The sequence below is a fragment of the Simochromis diagramma genome, unplaced genomic scaffold (genome assembly GCF_900408965.1).
Source record: "Simochromis diagramma unplaced genomic scaffold, fSimDia1.1 OVJJ01000557.1, whole genome shotgun sequence".
NCBI classification, from domain to species: domain Eukaryota; kingdom Metazoa; phylum Chordata; class Actinopteri; order Cichliformes; family Cichlidae; genus Simochromis; species Simochromis diagramma.
In genome coordinates this window covers 589,578-596,170 of record NW_024387156.1, presented here as the reverse complement: position 1 = coordinate 596,170, position 6,593 = coordinate 589,578, and positions in this window count along the sequence as shown.

The window sequence follows — 6,593 nt, the reverse complement described above, 5'->3', positions numbered from 1 at the left end:
TAAACATATGAAAGACCAGTTGGGATTGCTCCGTTTATTACTTTACATTAATTAATCTTATTTGAATTTGGGCATGGATGAAAATTTACATACGCTCTGGGTGTTTATGGAAAAATTGGGAAAAATGTAACATCCCAAGAACAAAACTCTCATGCAGTCATAAGATAACCTTAACAAATAGGTAAAGCATTTGGGATGCATTGTTTTTATTATTTCCAGTCTTCGAATTTAACTCTTCTTGGAAAACTGCAGACTGTGGCAATGCAAAATTATGAAAGTTTTGACTTTTCATTGAAACTCAAATGCATATTGTCCACTCTGCCTCAAAGGCTTAAAGACATCCACGTGGCAACATTGAACGCTAGTCATAGCGCCACCTAATGGCAGCAAGACATCAGTTTTAGCTGATTGATATGACATTATCACCAGTGTTGGGAAGGTTACTTTTAAAATGTATTCCACTACAGATTACAGAATACATGCCCCAAAATGTATTTTGTAATGTATTCCGTTACGTTACTCAATGAGAGTAACGTATTCTGAATACTTTGGTTTATTTAATATATTATCATGCTTTTTATAACTACATTAATGTACTATTGCTGTGTGATTTATTACTAGTACTGAAGGTTACTCGCCATACCAATACCAACTACATTTTTAAATCCTAATATAAAATGAGTAACAGTAGGGTGGACATTAGGTAAGGCTGCACTTTTTGCAGCGATCTTGTATAGAAAACTATTCCGCGTGTATGTAAAACATATTTGCGGTTCTGAAAGGGAGCCTTCCTTGAACGTGTCGTAAAGGGACCTCTGGCTAATACGTCGGTCATGTCGGGCTCGTAGCCAAAAACTAGCTTTAACTTTGTTGTAGGGCTGCTCAATTAATCGAATTTTAATCACGATTACGATCTGGGCTTTCAACGATCATTAAAAATGACTGAGCCGATTATTAGCCCCTCCCTCATGCTTTACTCTCGCGCTGCTGCTCGTGTGGCAAATCGAGCCCACCTCTCTGCATTTCGAACACGCGTCACAACAATTAAGAGGACTCGAGGGAAGCTCGGAAAGCTAAGCAGAAGTTATTTGGAGAGGAGAGTGACTGCCGTTGGTTGAAAAGAGAGGTAAAAAACAAAAACTTCAGTGGTGTGGAAACATTATGGGTTCTCAGAGTCTTTGCTACAGTGTCGTAGCTGCACCACAGAGCAACACTGCAAAGTTCACTAAACATAGATGTTTACATTTTTCATTTATTTTTATATTGCAAACATTTGCACTGTTATCAGTATTTGCACACTATTTCATATTATTTTTTAAAGTCATTATTCAATACATTGTTATTGTTAACCCTTTAAAGCCGGTCAGAGCAGCACGCTCCGTTTTGTGTAACTATTTTTAAATCCCTGTAGAACCTGAACCATATACTAGCGCAATAATTTTTTTTGCATATGAAACGTACATCTTATGCCATCAGCTTGTCCTCGGTCACTGTTTCCTTCCACATAAAGATTTGCAAAAATTGCATAAAAAGCGCTTGCAGGAACAAAAACATAATATTCCAGAAACACGCTTTGCTGATCCGATCAGCTGTTCGTAACACTTCCCACATTGAAACAGACGTCAGCGCGAACTATCACATGTCCGCCATTTCCTGCCCGAAACAGGAAGTGATGTCATTTTCGCGGAAAATGTAGTTTTTTACTTGTAGGCCTTAAAGCCTATACTGGTGTTTTTATAAGTCATGTTTGACTCTATACTTTTCTGAATAGTTTCTGGGATGCTTAGAACTCGAATTGCACTGCTGGAAATAGTTTATTTTGATGCACATGCTGTTTTCTTTGCAAATTTGCATCATAGGATAGGTTTTTTTTTTTTTTCCTGCAGTATATAAAAATTGCTGTATCTCCAAAATAAAACTATGAAGACACTCAAAATAAATTTCCTGTTGTTGTAAACTATTTTTGCAACTTTTTTGTATTTGAAGTTTTGAGGGATAAGCCTCTTAATTTCTCCAAGTAGAATATATGTAAAAAAAAAACAAAAACGATTTTCAATTTTTTTGTAGTTTATTGCACTTTTTTTGCAATTAATGTAGTTACTATGGACTTAATGCATACATATTATTAAAATATGGGCTATAATGGTTGTATTGATGTATAGCAACTTGAAATGCTCCCACAAATGGCACTACAACATGTAAAAAATATATAAGCTCTAGCAGACTTGGTTCTATGGTAGGTCTTAAAGGGTTAAATAAATATCGTCAAATAATCGAGATCTCAATTTCAGTGAAAATAATCGTGATTATCATTTTTGCCATAATCGAGCAGCCCTACTTTGTTGTCTGGGTCAACTTTGCTAGTGAGAGACAGAGAGAGGGGTTGAAAGGCTGCTCCAACAGAACTTATTGTTTCGGAGGAAAACACGAACACAGTGTACAGTCGAGTCTTAATAGCTTACTTACAACTGGGCTCGTCAGGCACTGTTTTTGGCTGCAGTGGTTATTATTATATTTACATGCTTCCAGCTCCTGTTTATGGAGTGCCAGGACTGCCATAATGCATTAATTAAATACACCATTAAATAATTAATTAAATGTGGCAATAATTAATTAAAATTGGAATTAATTAATTAAATAAATGGTTATGACACATGTAATTAATTAATTATTGACACATTTAATTAATTATGTATTATTTCATTCATTTAATTAATTATTGACACATTTAAATAATTATGACACATTTAATTAATTATTAATGATATATTTATTTATTTCATTTTGGCAGTCATGGGCGCCTGGCTCTCATCATGAAATAATTTTATCTGTCAGCCTCACCCATCAACTCAGGGGGCGGGGTTAACACTGCCCATGCAGCTTCTCTAACATTTGATTGGTTGCCGTGCAAAGTAAGTCAAAACAGGTCGATCCTAGATAATCGATTGTTGTGTAGACTTGGGGCAGCCAGGTTATCCCAGAATGCAGATCAAATGACAGGCAGCAATGGTGGGCGTCTTTACTATGTCAGTAAACTTTTGAACAAGAAAAGTATCGTAGCTTTAAAGACACATCTTAATTGAAGCAAAGGCAAAAAATTGGAATAAATTTTAGTAAAAACTAGATGCTTTTATTGTATATACACTGATAACACTTACTGTCGTGTCATTGTAAACCAGTAAAAAATAAATAAATAACACATTGGGATCATGTTGAAAACCACAGACAGGAGCCAAGGAATCAGGTGGGATAAAGGAGCGGAAAACATCACCTGATAGAGAAAAAAGACAATAGATTGAATGAAAAACAGAAGTCTCCTTTGTTGTACATTTTTGACCAATCAGAAATCTCCTTTGTTCACTCTAGACTTTTGACCAATGAATTGCACTACTGAAGGCTGTGAAGGCTTTGGCATCATTGGCACCTCTGCCTGTCTGATATGCAACTTAAAATGAGTCAAGCTGTGAGTTGGCAGGGGCGAGGATGTACTCTTTCTGACTTTTATTAAAGAGCGTGTGCATACTTGTTTTTGTTTGTTTGTTTGTTTTTTATACCGCGCATTGTGTTCTGCGTCCTGATCGGCTGCAGACTACTGTCAATCTCCTCCGTGCCATCTCTCCTGTACAGTACAGAATCGCTACATCGATCGCTAGCAGTAAGACTCTGAAGATAACCATCGCACAAAAAGTTGGACTTCTGATTCATTAATGATTCATTGATGTTGAATTCTCTCGCAGCTGCTCTATTCCCATGTTCTGGACCTGAAAACAGGGTTTGATCTTTGGTTTCATTCTATAACACTGGATTTATTTTTCTACAAAGGTTTGAACTTTGAGAGTGTTTAAACAAGAGAGAAAAGTGTGAAAATGTTCATGCCTGTCTGAGAAAAGTGTATTAAGGATGTTATGTTTTTATGTTTTTAGAACATAACACCCACGATTAACGAGGGTACTGAGAATACTGAGAAAATTTTGTATTTCTCAGTACAAATACTGAGAAATACAGAATTTGAATCCTTTCTCTCTTTTGCTCTGAGGCGCAGGGAAAATATATCGACAAGTTGATGAACATCACACAGTATATTCAGTAAATGCCCAAGACATCTTGAGAAATGTAAATCGCAGATTGATTCATCCATTTGGTTGACTTGTTTTGGAAAACCCGACCGTAAACAAGGAGCAAATATCACACCGGAAACGAAGCGCTATACAGGAGTTTCCCCACCGGAAGTAGCATATGCTAAGGTGCACAGAGTGTATAAGCATAGCATTTTAGACGCCTACACATGATCTCTGTGATGCAATCGTTCTTCTCTTAGGTTCTGCCATTATTTAACTCATGTGTGAGGTCACTCAGGCAGGGGTAGAGGTAAAACCCATACCAATTAACACCCACCTACAATGGAGTCTTCAGATCCCCTTTGCAGGCGCCTCCATTCCCATTTACATCTCACGTGAAGTGGCCTCAGTGGGTCACATGATAGCATGAGGCAAAGTCTCACAGTGGTTTCACCTGAAATCAATCACAACAGTCCGTCTCTTTACTATTCTCTTTGCACTCAGCCTTTTTGGTACAATTTCATTGCAGTTTTATGTCCACCAAAGAGAGCATTTCTCTTTCCTTAGCTATCTCTCTGGCTAGGAATGGATAAGGTAAAACAATGTTCAGTAAAATGCATAAGATGTATGCTGTCTAGTGTATGATCACTGACATTAACCAGCCTTTTTCTGAGCCCGACAGGCACTTGCTTTAATTATCCACATCAATATCTCTAAAACCAACATGCTGATGCAGTTCACTGGCATTAAAATCTGGTACTTTTTTAACCTGAATCAGTACCCTACCAAGTTTTATCTCTTGTTGGTTAAGTTTGGCTTCAATTCATCAAACCAATTATGACTAATACTCACTTCAGCATGTTTGTGAGGCATGTTCTTGTCTGTCAGAAGCAACCAGTGTTGGGCAAGTTACTTTGAAAAAGTAATTAATTATAGTTGCTAGTTAGTTCTTTAAAAAAGTAACTGAGTTAGTAACTGAGTTACAAGATTCTAAAAGTACTTGAAAAGTAACTATTGCGTTACTTTTAAAAAAATGTTTAAGCCTCTGGGGTGCAGGGTATAATTGGCAATTTTTAACTACTTTTAATTTTCCCTCTACATTTCACCTTTAAAAACTATTTACTTTGCCTTGTTTGGTATCATCCCTTTCAGCACAACCTCACGTGTCTGAATTTACAGTCATGTTTTCATTTTGACATACTGTATTAACACAATTGATCTAAACTCAGACAACAAACATAAAATCCGAGTAGAAAAAGTTATATTTTGTTACTGTAACAACCACAAACTTGTTTAATGAATCATATTTCATAACTTTAAATGCAAATAAATTGTAAATTGTTTTGCACAGGTTTTGCAAACAACAAATTTATTTGCAGCCATTTACATTTTGCCCTTTTTTTTATAACCATTTCAAACTATTTACATAACAATCAGCTGTTCTGCATTCAATAAGATGCCTCACAAATTATTTGTGCCACTCCAAGAATTTCTGTCCACTATAAAGGAGAACATCACAGCCTGATACCTGCAAGTCTGACAGTAGGAGGTGTATCACTGCTCCTGTTTCCACCTGTAGACATCACCTCATTGTTCTGATACACAACACAAAACTATCCACAACACTACACGCTAACTACACAAGACAACACATTAACTACAAACATGCTAAACGTCACAAATCTCTCACGTCCCAAAACTCACTCTCTCTCTTTTTCTGCTCTCTCTCTCTCTCTCTCTCTCTCTCCCCCTCCATCACCCCTAAAACTTCCCCCTCTTCCTGAACAACCAAATGTCATGTCGCCATATCATTTTTGATTGGTCGACATGGTACATTTTTCCACCAGCACGAAAGGGCTGTTTTTTTTGTTTTGTTTTTTTAATTTTTTGGTCATAAGCAGAGAGTGCTTGCTAGCGCTGTCCATAGACAGTAAACGTGACAAAACTATTCAGGAAAAAACACACGTATATGTTGTTAATCATGACTCTGGTTTTACGTGGCCTATCAACGACAAATTTAAAAACTGGTATATATCACCATTGTTGCTTTGTCATCTTGAAGTGGTCATGTGATTGGCTTACCACGACTACTTTATTTCTTCCTTTTTGTTGTGCCAAAATAGAAAGCGATTGCTGCCCGTGGGAGCGTGCGCAGCTGCTTAAAGCTGTAGCCAGTGGCGTGTCTAGAAAATTTTTGTTGGGGGGGCCAGGTAGGGGCACAGATTTGGAGAAGGGTGGCAGATGGTACATTGCCAGATAATGTTTAAAAAAAATTCTACCAACCGTTAACCATAATTCAATAATCCCTATAAACCTAATAACCGAATGCGCTTTTAACTCTTATTAGAATAGATTTTAAACCACTACGGTGCAAAGTTTTAGATACTGCGTTGATAAAGTACAAGAGATACAATCAGTGCTTTGTCAGTGTTTACTCAGCATTCAAGGACAGCAATATTTGCATAGTATTTTTACTGACATATAGTGCACATATGTTTTGGGCAAAACATTTTTGAATATTAAAATACGAACATT